Genomic DNA, 20,336 nt, shown 5'->3' on the forward strand with positions numbered 1-20,336 from the left:
GAAATCTGTGCAATAGAAATAAGGATCATTTATAAGAACCATAAACTACTGACATATTAAACAAATAGACAGTGAATAGGCACTGAGACAGCACTGCTTTGTACAGCACCTCTGAGGAAGCTGTTTTTCAAATTTCTGCTGGAGGTCAGGAGCAAGAGATGAGCCAAAATTCTGCTCTACACACCCATCCCCACACTTTTCCATATTTAAAATCATTTTAGCTGAAGGAATGTCACGTACAGAAGCAAGAGAGGTGGAATTCTTCTCTTTTAACAGCTTTGCTGTAACTAAGAGCACAAACAATTTACATTTATATTGGTCTGGAATAACGGAAAGTATTTAATTGTATGGATTGCTGCAGATGATATTGGTCAGCAGGCAGGGTGGTACTTTCAGAATCCATTATGAATATTTGCATGCGCTTTATAATTTTACTCTGATTTAACCATATACTTATTGAAGAAATAAAAATGACTCAGGACTCAGCCATAAAAGCCTGCACTATTCCTAGGGACCACAATTATCATTCCTGTCATTAGCAGACTTCGGGCATAGTTTTAAAAGAAGCTGAGGAAACAGATGGGTAACCCTTCACCAGGCAGTTCCTTGCTTTTAAACCAATTACGAGTTTCCCTGGGCAGCTTTTCCTCCCTGCTGGAGCTCCTCTGTCCTTGGTACTAGCACCTCAAACACACAGGGATGTGCACATTTTTCTAACTCACAAGACCACAGGAGGAGTTCCTTGAAATCTGACTTCCAGTAATCGCCCCCGGGCTGCAGATCTGCCTGGCCTAGTTCTGTCAGATGTGGTAGCATCAAGAATTTGCATCTTTGGCAACCCAGGGAAGGGTAGCAAACTCAGAGGGGAGCAAAACACTTCATGAAGAGAAGATGGAATGAAATCAACCATGGCTTGGCAAGGCAAAATGAAATATAAATGAGAGGCACAAGATATGAAACAAATTGAGTGCAAGGCGTTTGGAAAAAGAGAGGAGGCTGCTTCTGAAAAGTCCAGTCTGGGGATGTTTTGCACTGCTCTGATGTAAAGCAGAGGCACTTATGTAATGTAATGGAAATTACAGCCATAAACACAGCCCTGAGCAGTGATTAGTGACTGAACTCGGACAAAAATCTGCACTGCTGCCTCAAATGTCAACAAATTGGGCACTGCCACATTAATGGGAGGCTTGAGAGACCTCAGCCAGCTCTGACCTTGTTCTCTTAACCCACAGTGACTTGAGCCCTGGCTGTGCTGAAGCCTTGGCTGGCAGCAATTTGAGCCGTGGGATGGTGAAAGGAGGGACATGGAGCTCAATTATCCAGCACCAGATCCCCAGTGAAATCAATGCCATTGTGTCACATGAGAATTTGGCTGGCAGCCCCTAAAGTCTGCCCAGGAGAAACCCATCCCCTCAGCAGGGCAGGCTGGAGGGGACAGGGGACAATGCAGGCAAAGAAGAGCCACTCTGGGCATGGAAAATGCTCCGTGGGTTCTAATTTCCCCTCTGGCAGCCTGGGTTTGTCCCTGTGCTGCTCCAGGAGCAGCACTCCTGACCCATATGAGCACAGAGCAAACTGGAGCAGCCCAAGGCATCCTCTGCACAAAGATATCTTTAAGGCAATGTGTGTCCTGTGGACATCCAACACCCTGCACCAAAGGGAATTCAATATTGCTCCTGTCAGCAGGAAAACTCTCTCCCAGGCGGAGCTTGACATCACACACTCAATTTTTAGTTAATTAATTTCATTTTTACTTCAATTAAGCCCCCCACCCCCTTTTTCAGTTTTTTTCAGTTTATTACTGGGATATTAGGATACAGGATTACAGGATATATAGGGAATTGTTTGAGGTCAGGGATCAGAGCAACCAGAAAGGCGTCCCTGCCACGTGGCTGGTGGTAATAAACTGAATTTCCTTGTTTTCTGACAGCAACCTTGGCAAATCCCAACGTGCTCTTGCTAAGACAAATAAAGAATATATGAGGTAACAGCCAGAGAATGACAAATAAAGCAACAAGTAATGCTGATGTGTTTGAGAATAGCACTCTCTGGGTGCTGCAGGCTTTCCATCAAGCCTGGAGCTGCAGCACTTGCAGTGCTGGCTCCCTGTGATTGACTTGCTAACCTGTAAAGTGGCTAAGTTGACATCATAATTAACACTTGGCAGTGGAAATATAAATTCCCTGGCTTGTAGGTGGTATATCCTCCTCTAAACACTCCACTTGGCCACCAAACTGGAAAAATAGATAGGACATTCATAAGGAGTGCTCGCCATGGGAAATGCCAGCGGGTTTTTGTTTTTTTTTTTTTTCCTGGAAACTGTTTACATGGCCAAAATCCTTCAGCAAGAAAAATGATCTGAGAACTTTCCCTTCATATGTATCCCGTTCTCCCGTGCCTTGTGGCCCACAGTGTGCAGCATTCATCGGGAGTCAGCGCTGAATTACTGCGGTACAAGCAATGCAGGAGGGAAGTACAAGCCACAAGCAAAGGGAAAATATGCATTACACTGGCTCTGGCCAAGAGGAATGGGCTGCCTGCAGATCACAAGCTACCTTTATATCTTTCTTGGCATAGAGTTTTGTCCCACAGCACAGAGAAGCTATTTAGGAGAATTCAGCAGACCCAGAAGGGGCTGTCCTTCCAAAGGGACCAGGAGAGACAAAGAGCCAGTGCCAAGTGGCCACTGAGCTGCTTTTGAGAGGCCAACAAACAGCTCCTGACAAGATGGAACCCTGAGGAGGGAGATAACCACCAAGGGCTGGTGCTGAAGTGCTCAGCACACACTGAGAGTGACCCTTTCCTGTCCAAATAAAGGCTTTTCATCACAGCAAAGAGGCACAAAACCACTGCCCCCAGAGTCCTCCCTCACCCCACAGCCCCCCTCACCTGCTGGCCTGCATCCTGTGCCTGAGACAAACCCCAAACTGACCAACAAAATCTGCCTCTTTCCAGGTCTTTTGATTTCCTGGCAAGGGAAAGTGAACTTATGTCTTGGAAATAAAGCTTTTTTTAGCCTCTTTTCCAGCTTTTCCTTAATGGTGGAAATAACCTTTTAGCCAGTTCTGGTGGGTACACAGGGAAAGGATCTCACAGTTTGATATTCATGTATAAGCAGAAGAAGAAATTTATGTTCCCTTTTAGCTTTGTGCTGCCAGCATGGTGGAAAAGAAGATAAATTTAAAGAGGAATCAAGACTGCTTAGATTAATATTCTGCTAAACATCCTAATTCCATAACAAAATTAGCATTTGCAATTTTAGGCTTATGAGCTTAGCAAGTTCTGGTGCACGTTGGGCAGAGTTAAAGCCAAAATCATTATAATGGAATTTCCCCAGGCTCTCAGTTTCAGCCTCCTGAGAGGCTCCTGGCCAATATCTATCCACACATAGTCAATGCTCCAGCCTGCCATGGGAAGAAGCAGCCACTACAATAGACCTTTGTTGAGCCCAGGATTCAAGCAAGCACTTTTGGAAAAATCTGTATTTAAGGTTTCTGTCCTACCACCCTGCACTTTCTCCTCAATTGCTGAAGAGAATATGTTTCCTGAGCATGAAACAATATCATTTTTGTGGGCAGTTTGGAAAGCGAGCGCGTGTATGAATCGAAGAAAAGCTCCCTTTCTGTGGCCTGTGCGGGGCTGGGTTTGGGGAAAGGGCTTTCTGTGTGAGTAATCTTTCAAAGTAGGAAGCAGAGCTCCCCCATTGCTCGGGAAGAATGGACCTCCAGTGGGCTAATATGTGATGGATGACTGAATGCAAACTTGGCAACGTTGCCCTCCGCTCCCCAAAGAATACAAAATGCCACTGCCTATTCGGGCACCAGGACTGTCCCATTGGAAGTGCTGAAAACTTGGCACCATCCCACCTTAGTTTAATTGAAACTGCAGACAATTAAGGATGGGAGCTCGGAGAAATTTCTTGCGACGAGATCAGCTCAAGATGGATTTGTCTTGGGTGATTGGCTCATGCATAAGCGAAACAAGAATATTAATGGCGAGTTATTTCCCACTGACTCCAAAACCTGAGCAGCAAAATCTCACATGTGTTTAGGTGGGGTGTGTTGGGATGCGTAATTTATATTAATAAGTATTATTCAAATTCTACATCTGGATAAGCTCTCTGAAGCTATAGATGGAGGTTTTTTGGTGTTATTTGGTCAACAAAAGGACAGGCAGCATATAGGAGAGAGGAACGATGCATTTAGAAATCCAGGAAAATCTTACATTAAGGACAATTCTAATTATAAGGGGCACATCTATCATTCATTCAACCCTATTTTAGCAGGAGGATCCCCATCTATTCCCTTTTTCAGTGCCCAGACACTTCCTGCAGGCTCCAGAGCCACCTCTTGTCAGGCAGGATCCCATGGACTCTTCCTCCCAGTCTGCCCATTGCACACCGTGGGGTTACATCATGCACTCAGGGATTTCAGAGGCTGGAACAATGCCCAGTCTCTAACTTTTCACACATGTGGAAGGCTTTTAACTCCACCTCTGGCTGGCCAGAGGGTCAGACACACGAGTGGACAGCGAGCACCGAGGGAGGGGAGGTTTCACACCTGCAGAAACCCTGAGCTTGGTGGAAACTGCAACCACTCAAGATGGTCCCTCAGGGTTCTTCATTTCTCTGCTTTCCAGTCTCAAACAACTGCCTTATTATTTCCTTTTTCTCTTCATTATACAATTTTTTTTTTTTTTGGTGAATAGCTGATAAGAGGAATTTCAAGTTCTCTGTGGCAGAGAGCATAATTTATTAAACCTCCTCTCTCCTTCTAGTGGGGCTCTAAAATGCTGGAGCAATTATTACAACATCAACCAACCAAAGCCATGAACAAGAAGTCCTCTTTAATATCAAGCAGTTTAATAAACTAAATTGCATCTTAAAAACTCATAAGCAATCTGTACACATTCCTTATTTTGAGCTCTTGACCTCAGGTTATGTTGTTTCCTGTCCAGAACTCATTAGTTACTAATCCTATAACTGCTTGCAGTTTTGAAGATTTCTGAGCCTGGTAGATGACAAAATATTAACTTATTTCACTTAGATTGCTGTCTTCCTTAGTTTCCCATTTCAGCAACAATGATTTTTTCTGCAAAATGACATCAGCAGCTTCCTTAAAACCACTAAGGGCAGCTATTACATTTTACAGTAGTTTCAGATGTCTGCAGTTCACAACCACAGGGTTAGATCAGAGCTCAGTCTTTGAGCAGGGTGTGCTAAACTCACACCAGTAATGAAGTCTGAGAAAACACACATTGGTAAATCAGAACCCAGTTTCAAAGCCCTGTATCTCAAACTGACACAGTGCAAAACAAATTCCTTTTATTATTGGAAAGCTGAGATTTCGAACTTTCCAGGGGTGTAAATCATCCACTCCTAAGCCTGCAGTTTTATGAGCCACTAGACCTTAAAACTGTCAGTGGCCCTTCAGCTTAGCAGACTGTGATGGCACAAAGCCAAGGAGGAATTTATCAAGTCACAGGCTTCAAATGAGAGTAATTATTTAAGCACTCTGGATTTCTCATGGCACAGAGGTAGGACAGGTGAATGTGTAGCTGATAACCAAGCAACCTCTGCATTAATCTTCCTTCCAAAGGTAATATTCCTCCAGGGATACCAGGGCTCTCTAAGGGATATGGGACTGGATGGAAACTCTTTCTCCCTTACATCCACTAACGCCAGACACTCATTGTCCAACCCAGGACAATTAAATGCCATCAGAACCACTGAAACCTTTAGATAATTCCTGCAAGGCTGAGTAGACAGAGGCACCGTGGTGTTGTACCAGGAAAACAGGACAGAAATGGCCAAGCTGGTTTTCCAAATGGTTTTGCCAGGAGGGATGAAAGGGTTAAAGCTCTGGCTCCAAAGCAGCATCACTGTTTCACAGACACTTCTGCTTTTTAGTTCTGCCTGACTCTTGAAAAAGATGAGAGTCCCAAAAGGCACAGACCCTGCCATTTAATCTCATTTTCTTATCAAAAAGTGAGACAATGCTCAAGAACAAACTTTGACAGTCTCTTTATAGCAAGCCAGAATGCCTTCACCCATGAATAATCTTTTTTTAGATATTTTATAAGAAGCACTAATATGAAAAAAAAGGCTGAACGTCAAACTCCTTTAGAAATTATCTTAGAGCAACATGATAGTTAAGTTTGAGTGAATACTGAGGAGAAATGATTCAGTTTTAAAGAGCTGGGTTAATAAAAGAGGATGGCTTTCAAAAAGTCTCTGGCTAACAGTTACTCAGAGTTTGTGGAGCACATTTTAGCCTGTGTTTAGGGATTTTCCCAGTAAGTTCTAACACCATTAAGCATCACTATTTCAACAGGAGATTTGGGTTTGGTTTGTCTTTTCCATGTGCCCATGACCACTGTGTACCTGGAAGGGATTTCTTTAGCAGAATTTCTGCTTTCTCTCTAGATGAGACCTCCTGGCATTCTCATCTGCAGGCTGGGGGCTTTGCAGCAGATCCTTTGGCTCTTCCCCAGCTCTGGAAACACTGATAAAGTAACTCTAGTGACAGGATTAGGGGCTGGGACTTGCAAAGAAATTTCTCTAGGCTGAAAGGAGCCAGAGGATAAAATTAATGAGCAAAAAATATTGGAAGTGAATGCCAGTTTGGTATTTGGGATAGTGACTGTGATGGGGTCGGTGAGGGGAGGCACAGCCCTTGTCACTCCTGCCCCATCATTCTGCTCAGTTCAGGTGCAAATCCTTCCCTGAGCACGGGGCAGCACCTGCACTGGGAACACCCTGACAGCTCTTCCAGCTGCTCCCCAAATTCCCTGCCAGGGAAGTTGAGCTGCAGACAGACCAGTTACCTCCTCTTGGCTAAACACTTTCATCTGGCTAAACTTTCTCAGATTCAATTTGCCCCTGCGTTCTCTGTATCAGTAAGAAAAAACCCCAAAGCTATCACATTTCTGCAAGTTCCCCAAGGGTTCAAAGGATGGTATTTAATACTCATTTTCCACCTCATTTTTGGACTCCAGCACCCCTAAACTGGTCTAGAGGAAGGTGTCCCTGCCCATGGCTGGAGCTCAATGATCTCCAAGGTCCCATCCAACCCAAACCATTCCATGATTTCACAGCTTTAAAAGGCAAATGCACAAACCCAGCACAATAAAACAACCCTCACATGTCCCATTAATCAGAAAGTGTGAAAAATGAATTCCCAATATTTACTATGGTCTAAAAAAATTAAACCAGGAGAGAAAACCAAACCCAAGAGCTGGATAGCAAGACTTTTACCCAGACCATAGAGTCGCATCCACCTCGTTGTTTTCTGTTTTTTCATGAAGAAAAACTTTTATAAATGCTTTTATTCCGCTTTTTAATTTTATATTTCCACTGTGCAACACAACACATCATCATCATTTCAAATTGAATATTCCTTTCCACAGTATGAGACAGACTTCTCAGAAGTTTAGATTAACTGCCAAAAACTTCTCTGTCCTGGTAGCCAGACAGAAAATCAGGCAGGGAAAACTCTGCAAAGGTGATGTAACATGAAGTCTTGAGTGAGTGAGTTTAGCTCCTAAATGAATCTAGAGTGTGTTCACCTTCTCCCAGCCAGCTTCTCCTTTTTAAGCCAATTTGAGCCTCTCTGGTAAGTGCAGACACAGTCATGCAGAAAATCTCAGTGCACCAGGGAGCAAGGAGCTGAGACGCAGAGCAAGTGCCTCTGTTTTACTATGAGGATGGAGAATTTCACCCTCCCGCTCCCAGAACCCACCCAGCAAAGCAGGGGTAATAAAATACCAGTGGAATCTTCCTTTGTGCCTTGCTCCCCACTGCAGGCTAATATTACCAGACCTTTAAAAGCAACTGGAGCCCAGTGGGGGTGGGGAGGAAGGTGACAAAGGCTTCAGTGCAATACAAAAAATAAAAGTGTGGGGACAGCAAATGACCAGCGGGAAGGGCCCGGCTCTCATCAGGTCACAGACAGGAGCACATGAAGAGTTGCTTGGGAGGGTTAAAACCTGCAGTGGATTTAGTCTGGTTCGTGAGGTGAGGATGGGGGAAGCATCTCTAGCACTCCAGGAGCCAAGAGGAAATCCCAAATCCTCTTTCCTGCCCTGCCTGTCAATCCAGGCTCTGTCTGTGCTTGTGTGGATGCCCAGCAGCCAGCCAGCTCCTGCTCCATCCATTCATTGGGTCGGGTGGATGTCACCGAGACATTTCTGACATGACTGCACCGGACAATGCAGCCAGACCTCGGGGCAGGCATGCTCCAACCCAAAACCATTCCCTGGCAGCATCCCTGCCCGTCCACCTGGCGCTCACAGCCACGAGGATGTGACTCGTGGTGATGCCGGAGCGCGGGGTCACTGCAAACTTCTGTGTGCGAGCACTTTTTAATTCAGAGGGCAAGCAGACTTACCTTAGAGACTCTGACAGAGCTTAGATCCTGCTGTGAGCAGCCTCCATGAAATAAATACGGTGTTCAAAGCCAGCTGGGCTCTCCTGACTTTGTTGCCGTCCTGTCAAAACTCGGCGAAGTTGCGTTGTCCGGTGCCGTGTGCGAGCGCAAGGCAGCGAGCTTTGACAGCAAGGCAAACTGGTCACAGCAGCCAGATTCTGCTGGGTTTATATAGCTGAGCTGCAAATCCTGATCCTTGGCTCGTTCCACTGTAATAGGATGCCTGAAGGCATTTTTTTTTTTCAGTTTTGCTTTAAAGGAACAGCCTCTGTCTCCCTCTCTCTGGCGTGGCTTCTGAAAGGCACACACACACACACACGTATGCTCACACACTCACGCTGTCATCCACAGGCACACACACACACACAAAAAGAATTTGCATGTGATTTATGGCTAAAGAAGGAAACCCCCTGAACCATTCAAAAAGAAAGGCAGCTCAGGGCGAATGAGTCAGAAAGCAGAATATTTTCCCTACAGCATCAGCAGAGTGCATTATCAGGAGTTTTAATCCCCTCACCCCCATTATTTTAACGTTGTGAAATAGTAGCAAGCTTGCATGAAATCAGGGGAAATACAAGCAGGGTTTAAATTCTAGGGACTCCTACAGAAATTAATGGGCTTAATGTTGGTGTAAATAGACCCCACTCCACGGGAATCGACTGCAAAATTTAGATTTACACAAGCAGAAGATCTGGCATATTCCCATCTTTTCAAGCCTGTGATCTCTTTTGCATCCTTTTGCCCTCCTGCTCTGAAGAGCTGGAGGCAGAAACGTGGGGAATTCACGAGAAAAGTGAGCAGAGTAAAACGAAACACAAACAAAAAAAAAATCCCCAAACTAAAATAGGAGAGATAAAAGCCCAAAGAGGACAACAGAGGAGGGATTCCCTTTCTTCTCAGATCAGATAAAAAGAGATTACGTGGCTGGCTGTGTGTACAGATAACCCAAGCACTTGTGTGAGGCTCAGGGCTTCCCTGCTTCCCAACCCAGAGCTATCGGTGACACACAGAGCGCTCAGCTGGGTCCTTCCCAGGGCGCTTTGTTGTCTCTCAGTGCCCCCGAACCAGAGGCTTGTGGCAAAAAAGAGAAGATCACAGTTAAAGGATTCTCATTAGCACGGGTTTCCCTCTTCCTGACACTAAAATCCTGTACTCCAGCCTGCTGGGCTCTGGGTTTCTGTTTCCCTTGGGCTCTGTTGTTGGGGAGGTGGTGGCAGAGGAAGAAAGAAGAAGATTATCCTTGAACTTTCAGGTCTATCTTCCAGGAGAAAAGATGAAATCACTCTTCTGTTGGATGGTTTAGAAAGCAAGACTTACCTAAACATCTCTAAGGGCCATGAAAACACAAACTCCTGGGATCCACCTCAGGAGTGAAGATCCTCATAAGGGTAAAAATGGATTTTTATCCTTATGAGCCTGGGAATTTCGGGTGGTATTCCTCTCTGAAAACATCTCCTCCCAGCTGGCCTTTCCCTGGCTCCATGGGCACATCAATGGATCTGTGTCAGACATCTCAGGCTGGAGAGCAGGAAAGGTTCTTCCCCAGAGGTGCTGGCACTGCCCAGGCTGCCCAGGGAATGGGCACGGCCCCGAGGCTGCCAGAGCTCCAGGAGCCTTTGGCCAGCGCTGCCAGGGGTGCCCAGGGTGGGATTTTGGGGGATCTGGGCAGGGACAGGGGCTGGGCTGGGTCATCCTTGGGGTCCCTTCCAGCGCAGGGTATTCCATGATTGTGCAGTTCAGGATTTTTTTTCCTTTTTGCACCTCCACAGCATTACCAATCCTACACATTTAGAAAAGGATGGGGGAATCCCTGACCCTGAAATTCTATTTTAGAAGACCATAAAATGCAGAGCTTTTTTGCACAGCTTTTTTTTTTGCCCACTGAACTACTTAAGTTTTCCTTGCTGTGTCTTTTTGCACAACATTGGCCCCCCGTGTGCCTCCTCTTATGTCTGATTATATCACTGAGTTCACCCCAAGCTCTCCACACACAGCATAAATTTTAGTCTTTTCCAAACATCGACACCCATTTCCAATTTCTGCATTAATTTTTTGAAATTCTGTGTTTCATAACAGTCATGCCCTCAGAGAAGAAACGAGCCTGTGATGAGAAGAGGGTCAGAAATATTACTTAATTCCTGCTAAAGGCTTTGAATCCTCCTTGAGCACTGATTTCTTAGAAGAACATCTTGTCTGAGCATCTCCACCTGTGGGAATCCAGGGCTTCCCCCTGGCTGCCCTGGCAGGGCTGGGACCCTGGCAGGGGTCAGGATCCCCCCTGGACAGAGCCCCCAGAGACACTGTCTGTGATCTCTGTCCATGGAAAAGAGTTTTCAATCTTACAGGATGAATTACAAGCTCTGAGTGTTTGATATCAGTAATAATTAAGTGTGGCACGGGTGCAAAAGTAAAATTTTAGGTTTCTAGATTAGGGGTTCAAAGGGGACAAGATGGAGGAAATTGGGTGTGCCTTGTCCTTTTTCTCCTTCTTCATGCCCTCCATGTTTCACTGTGGTGTTGGCATTTTTCTGTTGGTTCAGGCTGGGGACACACTGTCCAACGTAGGTGACAGATATTGGCACGTTATTGTAAATCCAGCACAGGTAGTTTCTGGTATTTAATGTTTGTACCATCCCACTGAGGGCAGAGCCCCACACGCTGCCCTGCAGGACAGAGCTGCGGCAGGGCAGCAGAACATGTTAGAGATAAACAGAATAAACAACCTTGAAACAGCACAGACCAATTATGGCTTCTGCTTTGGCAGCGGGGCTGACAGACAGAGACTTTCTACAACCTCGGGATCATCAATACCACAGATTTCAACATCCACCAATTCCAAAGGCAGTGGGGTTGTTGAATACAGTCATCAGCAGGTCTCCAATTTTTGTGTGCAGTTCTCAGAATCTTCTCCAGCTGGTCCTGCAGCCAGCCTGGGCCAGCTCTGCTTCAATTCAGGGTGTGAAATCACCCTGAACTTGTTTGATCCTTCAGAGTTGGACTCAATCCTTGTGTGTCCCCCTCCAGCTCAGAATATTCTGTGATTTAAGGGTGTTTTCTAATTCAACAAAGTGTGTATTCAAGATTAAACCTGCATGGGAGATGTAACACAAGTTCTCCAATAAAAGCACAATGGGACTCAGGAAATGACAGTTCTTCATACAATGAACCATTTCCTGTCTTTTATTTCAGTAGTTCTTTCACAAAACACTTTATTTCCGTGTCCATACAAACAAGTCTACACAAGATAAAGTCAAACTGAGGGAAGAAACTTGTGGGATTTATTTTGGGAGCATTTGCAAATGCCATTTTTTTTCCACCAGCAGCTGCTGAATCAAAATTTAAACTAATGTTTTCTCCAATAATTCACCACCCACTTGCCTGACTTAAAAAAAAAAAAAAATGCCACAGGAGATAAGTTCCAGGTAAGAGTTCAGGCTTGTTCTTGTTTTATCTTTTTTGGGCTCACCCATCCTTAATCACAGTCTGTGGCAAACACTGAACCATCGGCTGAGTCAGAAACAAATGATAACATGAAAGAACAGGGAAAATGTATTTTAATCAGAAAATTAGCTCCAGGTTGTGATCTCTGATGAGCAGGACCAGCACTGGATTCTGTGCCCTGCAGTACCATTTTTCATTAGATTAATGTGAATAGAAATTGATTTTTTTTTTTTAATGAAAGGAACAGGGAGAAATTAAATGAACACTGAGCTGAATATGCTGGAGTTTGTTGTTGTGGTTTTATGGGCTTGCAAGTCAGTGTTAGCGATGAAATTCAAAGATCTATGGAAAGTCATAAATTATAAACAAATCTAGGAAGAGCTTGATATTTATGAAAGCCTAAAAGAGGCTAAAATTATTTGTTTGGGAAAATATTAGTGAAATGCAAAAAAACTCCTCATTATAAACTTGTGAAAAAATTGTTACAACACAGGTAATTAGATTTAGTTCCAATTTAATACCTGTGCTGGTTCACCCAGCCCTAGGAATAATCTGCTGTGTAGCAGCATGGTTGAGAGTGAAAGCTGCCCTGAATGTGAATTACCAGCACCCTTAGTGGAGCCTGAGAATCTTTTGCCATGCCCAGAATGCAGCCAGTTTCAGGAGCACACAGATGGGGATGCAGTGAGACACTGCAATGCAACATCTGAAACATAAATGACAAGATTTGAACAATTTTAGGACCATTCAGTGCTTCTAGCTGGAAAGAAATGTATTTATCAGAGAAAACTCATGTTGGAATAGAATCACACATTCACAGAATATCCTGAGGGGGAAGGGACCCACTCCCTTCTTAAGATTGATATTTTAGGTGAATTTCTTTGACCCTTTTTCACTGAGTATCCTTTCCCTAAATTTTCTGTCTTTCCAGACCATATTTACAAGGTTTCCCTGGCACAGAACCAAGATCTAAATGCTTTTGTCTTTCCACCTGCATTGCCTTCATTCCTTTACAGCTGTAGCCAAATACAGCTCAGTTATTTGTGGTTCATATTGAGCAATATTCCAGCAGTCCTGCTAAAACTCTGGCTCTTGGATTACCACTTTATCTGTTACTTTTCTGTTGGTTTCCCAGGAATTTGTAGAAAAACATTTGCTGCTTCTTCTTTGACAATTGTTTGCAAACAAACTGATTTTTCGGGAGCATTTCCTTACAATCACTCAACACAATTAAACAGGACACTTCAGGTTACTTCTCCAGAAAACATCTCAATTATTGCTTTAAATATCTATTTACAATAATTCGTGTTATTTCTAAACTAAAGTTCCCCCTTCCCTGATGTAATGGCTCAAAAGGGCTTCTAAACACTGTAGACTTTTGGCCACTTTTCCAGTGAAAACACTCATTTATATAATTATAATTTATATAATTATATATTGAAAAAGTTTTCCCAAATACTGTGAGTAGTGCTCAGACTACCATGCTGAAAACAACATTAATTTGGGAAGGGATTGATCCTGACAATTGCAGCCCATGTTAAAAGGTGCCCATGGGTTTGGGATCAGAGAATGCAGAAGCTCATTCTTAACCCTGGGGAAGTCTGAGCTAAATAAAATGCAGAGGCTGAAGGTGCAAGTTTACAACTGCTGCAGAAGTAAAAACAAATAAAGGCAAGGCCCCATAATATTCACGGATATATTAACTATCACACCAAACACTAAAGAACACAAAGAAAAAATACTTGACAATTTTGAAATTTTTAAGAGATTATCTCCAAAAAGGAGAAGGAAATTTCCTCTACTATTTGTATTTATTGTTTGTATCAGGACATTTCCCCAGGGCTGCATTCGTTCCCTGAATGAAGAAATAGGAAGCAGCTGCTGGGGACAGATCCACCGGGGCTGTGCAGTGCCTGGGGCTGTGACAGACGCCCCTGCAGCCTCTTAACGCCAAACAAGCAGGAATTGAGCAAATATTGGTGTTTAATAAAGTTATTCCCAGCTCTCTGATCACATCAGTGTCCCAAAGCTGTGGGACACCTGAGAGTGGGACCTGACCTTGATCCTCTCTTTCCCTGATCCATAAAATAAAAGTCCTTTGCAAGAGAGGCATCAGCACACTGATAATGACCAGACAAATAATGAGTTGTAAGTGATATCACAAACATTTACAAAGATAATCTCCGGGCAAAACTCCCTCGAGGAAAATCAAAATAAAAAGAATAAATAGACAATGACGACTATGCTGGTACATAAATATTTTCCATGCAAACTGCTGGTGTCAGACTTGGTGAGACAGAGTGACTTCTTTGGCTTTTATCATATTTGCAGTAGATTTATTAGAAGTTTATGTGACAGAATATGGCTTTGGCTATGCACCAAGTTATGAAAACTGACAAAGAAGAGAACATCAAATCCCTGAGAACTGAGGGACAAAGTGAAACTCAATCTGTGGGCTGGTGTGAAGTTTATCAGCTCATTAGCATCAATCCAAGAGTGTTTTATCCAGAGATGGCACAGGGAAAACAACTCAGCTGCTGAAAAGGTTTTATCCTGTGCCACAGCAATTTGTACCCTCTAAGTGCTTGGCTTCATAAAAATGCTCAAGTGCTTCTACACATCCCAAAATACTTACATGCACTTTACTGCAATCATGTTTTTTAAGATTGTTTGCGTCAAAATTGCAGCTAATCATGTTAAACATATCCCTAAATGTCTTGCAGGCACAGTTTTCCCTACTGAAGCTTAAAGTAAGGAAAACAGCAAGACACAAGTCCATAGTTCTCATCCATTCCAGAAGTAACATGTTCCAATATGATGAAAACCAACACGTGCCCCACTGCTGCTAGTGAAGGGCAGAGAGTGGATATTATACAGCACAGACAGATGTGAGCACACCTGAGCATCCATTTGATAGAAAACCTAATGGAAATGCACAGAATCCCAGAGTGGTTTGGGTTGGGAGGGACCTTAAAGCTCCTGCCTTCCCTGCCTTCAACCAGGCCAGAGCTCCATCCAGCCTGGACCCTTCCAACCCAAACCACTCTGGAATCCCATGGTTTCTATTTAATTCACTCCAATAAGAGCAGAAGGGACCTGTCTGTCTGTCCTTTGAGTAAAAAGAAAAATCTCCCCCAGAAGAAAGCCATCTGTGTAACACACCACATCATCATCATTTCAAACTGAATATTCCTTTCCACAGTATGAGACAGACTTCTCAGAAGTTTGGGTGTGTAATTTGTAATTTTAGGATGAAGATTTTATATATATAAATATATATAAAATTAAAATAAATATAAAATTAAAAAGCAGAATAAAAGCATTTATGAAAGTTTTTCTTCATGAAAAAAACAGAAAACAATGAGGAAGGATGGAGGTTTTAGGGCTGGTTGTTCTTCTTCACCTTCTTCATCCTTCTCCATGGGTTTGGGTCATGTTTTGTAATTGGGCAGAATAGTCCACATTGCAGACTTTGAGTGATTAGTTATTGGGTTAAAAGTGAAAACAATTTAGGTGTCATTTCTTAATTGGATGCTTTAGCCTTAAAAGACCTTGTAACAAGGGTTGGTTAGCCCTTTTGTAGCTTGTTCACAGAATCACTGGGTTGGAAGAGACCTTCAAGATCGTCGAGTCCAACCCAGCCCTGACACCTCAACTCAACCCTGGCACCCAGTGCCACATCCAGGCTTTGTTAAACACACCCAGGGGTGGTGACTCCAGCACCTCCCTGGGCAGCCATTCCAGAACTTTATCACCCTTTCTGTAAAAAACTTATTCCTGATACCCAACCTAAATTTCCCTTGGCACAGCTGGAGACTGTGTGCTCTGGTTCTGTCAGTGCTGCCTGGAGAAAGAGCCCAGCCCCAGCTGAGCACAGCCACCTTTCAGGAGCTGTACAGGGTGATAAGGTCACCTCTGAGTCTCCTTTTCTCCAGGCTGAGCACCCCCAGCTCCCTCAGTGATTCCTCACAGGGTTTGTGTTTCCAGCCCCTCTCCAGCCTCGTTGCCTCCTCTGGACACACTCAGGTGTCTCAGTGTCCTTCCTTGTTAGTAGAATCCTTCCTTGCTGTAGAACTCACCACTCATAATATAGATAATAAATAACAAACACCTAAGCCTCTGCACAAAATATTGTTCTGAGAGCTTCAATCCCTCTTTACAGAGGTATCAAGAAGAAGCCAAAAAGCAGCAGCGAGGGGAGCTGAATGAAGCTCCCTTTGCTCTCTCCTCTCTGCTGAGGTCACATCACCAAGGCAGAGCAGAGGAGCAGAGGGAGCCTCTCTTTCCTTGCCTTTTCCCCCAGCATTTCCGGAAGGAGCCCGGACACCTCTGCTCATATCCTGAATTTGGCTTCTTCTGGGACCAAAGGGAAACCTCAAAGCAGATGGGATTTAGCTTACTTACATTCTCTATAGCTAACTCAGATTTTATTAAACGCAGCTGTAATCCCAGACTTCTTCGGATGCGTGAGCTCACTGCTGACGTCACTGCTGGGCCTTTGGAAATCCAGCCTAGCAAGAATTTTGAGGGGGAAGAAAAAAAAGAATGGGACCGAGGATTTGTCATGAATTTGTCATGAATTGAGCAAAAAAAAAGTAAGTTTGTAACTGAGCCCAGAACAATCCTTTTGTTCTTCACATCCAGCTTCGACTGAGAGCAGAGTCCATCAAATAGCACAGGAAAAGAAAAATACACACCAGATTAAACCAGGATAAGGCTTGACTGGCTTCTCCTTATACCAGCTGCCTTTCCTGCATTCTCCAAACCCCAGCAGTTACCCTGTGACCTCCTCACAAATTTGGGGCTCTCTCAACATCAACAGCACAAGAGCAAATTTAGTTCAGACTTTCTTTTAAACTTTCTTTCTTGCTCATAACCACCTTTTTCAGCCCACATTTAAGTTTATCTTTGTTCCAGAGCCAGCAAATAAAGCAAACCTCTAGGAGAAAATAATCCAAATCATTGCACGTTAAAACAAGGTTGATTTTATGACAGTGCAACAATAGACATCATGTAAGCTGCTTTTATTCTGAATGCAATCCTTTTATCCCCACATAGTTTGAATATGATGGTATTGTACAAATATTCCTCCTAAACTTCATTTACAGCATTGAAGTTAACTGAATGCATGAGTTCTGTCACAAAAGAACTGACGTTTCCTTTTTTTAATTTCCCTGCTGATATTGCACACCAGTATCAATAATTTAATAATTCCTTTGTTTCCAAAATGACCAAGAGAGAGCAGAAAAGTCTTGTTGTTGTAAAGGGCTAAAATCAAGAGCTTTTTTTGTCCTAAACAAATGGCAAGCATGTAACTAAAATGTGGATCTGTCCTGGGGTGACTTTATGATGCTGAATTGTATCCTCATTCAGAAAAATTATTTAACAAAAAAAAAAAAAAAAAAAATTCCTGCTGCTGTGAACAAGATCTCTAATTTAATTTTTCCTACTCCAGCACAGCCCTGATTTGTGAGAGTGCAGTTTAGTTTTTTCATCTAAAATAATTTTTATGACAAATGTCTGCATATGAGGGTTTTAGTACTGCTGTTGTTTTAAACTACATTTATTCTGGCAAAGGCAGTGCCTCCCACAAGGCTGAGACTGATGTCTGGAGAACAGAGAGAAGTCAGAACCTCCATAGGTATCAAATTCCAAATATTTTATTTCTCTCCTAAAAGCTTTTTTACAGAGACCATTGTGCAAGGAGCTTTAGAAGCTCTTGTGTAACAGCCAGGGCTTTACTATCCCAAAATGATCCTGTCCAAGACTGCTCATTACAGTTAGGAAGTGATTCCATTCTGTAAAGCCAACAAAAGATACTTCCATGTCATGAATTCCAGTCAATCATAGCCAAATTCAGCCCGTGGCCTCCTACTGGAGTTTTCCACAACCTCAGCATGGCAACAGAAAAGTTTGTATCTCACTATGTGTTGCTAAATAAAAATAAACTACAAAAAAAAAGAAAAAGAAAAAAAAAAAGAGCAGTGGGGTGGGAAACTTGGAATTCAGCACATCAGGAGTCTGGGATTTCAAACTGGCTTTTGGCCAAGGTTCAGGAGCACTTGGGGACTTCACATGCAGTTCTCTGATAGTATTGTGACTTCTGGTTTTGTTTTATTTTCATTTCCCCCTGCCCCGTTCTCCCTACACGAGCAGGGTCTGTTCCCAATTTGCTGTGTAATGCAGTGACCCAGGGTTTAGAGACATCCCTTGGAGCAGAGGGCACGAAGTCCCTGCTCCCAGGGCTGCTGGGGACACTGGTGGCTTGGGGACAGAGCCCAGGCACAGCCTCTGCAGCGGGCTGGGGGCAAGCCAGCGAGGACACATTTTCCACACTATAGCCAGAGGCCCATCTTACGGGAAATTTCAGTCAGTAAAAGCAAAATGTTACTGGACTGTTGCCTTCTTTGGGCTTGCATGGAATTTTTGATTATGATTGAATTTGGAGGAACAGGTGTGAAAAATCCATCCTGATCCCGGCTGGGCTGGCCGGGATGTTGGAGGTTGTGTGGACTCAGCTCCTGTCTGGCCCAGTTACCTGCAGACAAATCCCTGTTCCCAATTATCCACAGGTGCTCCCCTGCCTGCCCATTCCAAGGCAAGCCAGGAGAAAAACATTTGGCAATTACAGCGATATTGTGTGCTTAAAGACCTGCCAGATGGGCTTGGGGGCTTCCTTTTTCAAGGAAAGGCACTGTCCTCCCCTTTAGGAGCCCCCCTCTGGAATCTGGATTTGTAAGGAAGTGAGCTGGAGCATCTCAGATCCTCGGGAGCAGCCACAATGGAATAAATTTTCCCCTGGAGCAGAGGATGCTCATCCCCACGGGGTGAGCACAGGACCCGTTCAGTCCCTGCTCCTCCCTCAGGTGAGGCAGCACAAAAAGGATCCCCCAGAGCCAGAGGGGATCTTCCCTGCCTGTGCTCCCTTCCATCCCTGCTCCAGACCTCAGGCAGGGCTGCCAGGGGCAGATTAACCCTTGCTGCACCCACTCTGCTGTGGGAATCCAGAGCTTCCCTCTGGCTGCCCTGGCAGGTCTGGGACCCTGGCAGGGATCAGGAACCCTCCTGGACAGAGCCCCCAGAGACACTGACTGTGATCTCTGTCCATGGAAAAGAATTCTCAATCTTACAGGATGAATTACAAGCTCTGAGTGTTTGATATAAGTAATAATTAAGTGTGGCACGGGTGCAAAAGTAAAATTTTAGGATTCTAGATTAGGGGTCCAAAGGGGACAAGATGGAGGAAATTGGGTGTGTCTTGTCCTTTTTCTCCTTCTTCATGCCCTCCATGTTTCACTGCAGTGTTGGCATTTTTCTGTTGGTTCAGGCTGGGGACACACTGTCCAACGTAGGTGACAGATATTGGCACGTTATTGTAAATGCAGCACAGGTAGTTTGTGGTATTTAATGTTTGTACCATCCCACTGAGGGCAGAGCCCCACACGCTGCCCTGCAGGACAGAGCTGCGGCAGGGCAGCAGAACATGTTAGAGATAAACAGAATAAACAACCTTGAAACCAGCACAGACGAATTATGGCTTCTTCTTTGGCAGTGGGGCTGAAAGACAGAGACTTTCTACAATCTCAGAATCATCAATACCTCAGATTCTGACACTCTGCCTCTAGCACAGAGCCAGTGGTGTGAGTGCAACATTACTCACTCCAACACTCCCATTTAGGAGGTTTAATAAAGGTTTTTAATGAGCCAGGAGTGTAACAGGTACAAGCAAGCCCATGTCCTGTTTGGTGGAGGTGCCACAGTCCTACAGCAACTGGAAACCATCAAAATAAGAAGCTCCTCAAGGAGGCAGCCAGACAAGGAATTGGGAAAAATATGTCTTTTTTATTGTCTAGGGCTTTCAGTCGTGAGCTGTGTTTGTTGAAAGACATTACAATTGAGGAAGGACAGACTAATAGAATTTACTCCTATTTACTCCTTTCAGCAACTGGCTCAGACAGCAGAAACTTGGATTCACGGGGTCTCAGATCCAGAAATTAGATTTAATAAGTACAGAGGGAGTAACAAGCAGTGCCTCAGTGAAGCAATTTGCATCTGCAGGCTAATGGACACTTGAGGAAGTTGTTAAAATATAATCTTGGAAGTGACTCTTGGCACCTGTGCCTGTTCCAGCACTGTGGTACAGATGAATAAAATAACCCACAGTAAAAGAGGAAAAGGATTATTTTACATTCTTTACATCGACTGACAGACAAAAGCAAATAGTAATGAGAGCAGGGAACATACAGAACGTTCTGGGGTTTCCAGCTTAACTCATGTCCTGTCCAGAAGCTGGCTGCAAGGGCTGCAGTTGGTGTAAGAGCAATATTGAGAGGAACAACAGGAGTCTTTCAGAATTCCTCTTCTGAAAGCAATCCAGGGAATGAATACTTTCTGCACTATGTATAAAAAAATATATTAAAACACAAAAAACACCCCCCAAAAAAAAAACTTTCTGGTTTCAGTCCTTTC

General features: G+C 44.0%; 1 protein-coding gene across 2 annotated transcripts in view; it reads right to left on the reverse strand.

Moving 5' to 3' along the window:
* The window catches only part of TNC (tenascin C), a 73,112-nt gene extending 64,542 nt beyond the window's left edge, over positions 1 to 8,570 (reverse strand). The window contains exon 1 of one of the 2 annotated variants that reach the window (XM_030286562.4): positions 8,388 to 8,570. The gene's annotated coding sequence lies outside the window, so the exon portion shown is untranslated. The remainder of the gene's footprint in view (positions 1 to 8,387) is intronic. The other variant, XM_030286559.4, reaches the window with a different exon arrangement.
* Positions 8,571 to 20,336: the final 11,766 nt, after the last annotated feature.

The sequence above is a fragment of the Taeniopygia guttata genome, chromosome 17, assembly GCF_048771995.1.
Source record: "Taeniopygia guttata chromosome 17, bTaeGut7.mat, whole genome shotgun sequence".
NCBI lineage: Eukaryota > Metazoa > Chordata > Aves > Passeriformes > Estrildidae > Taeniopygia > Taeniopygia guttata.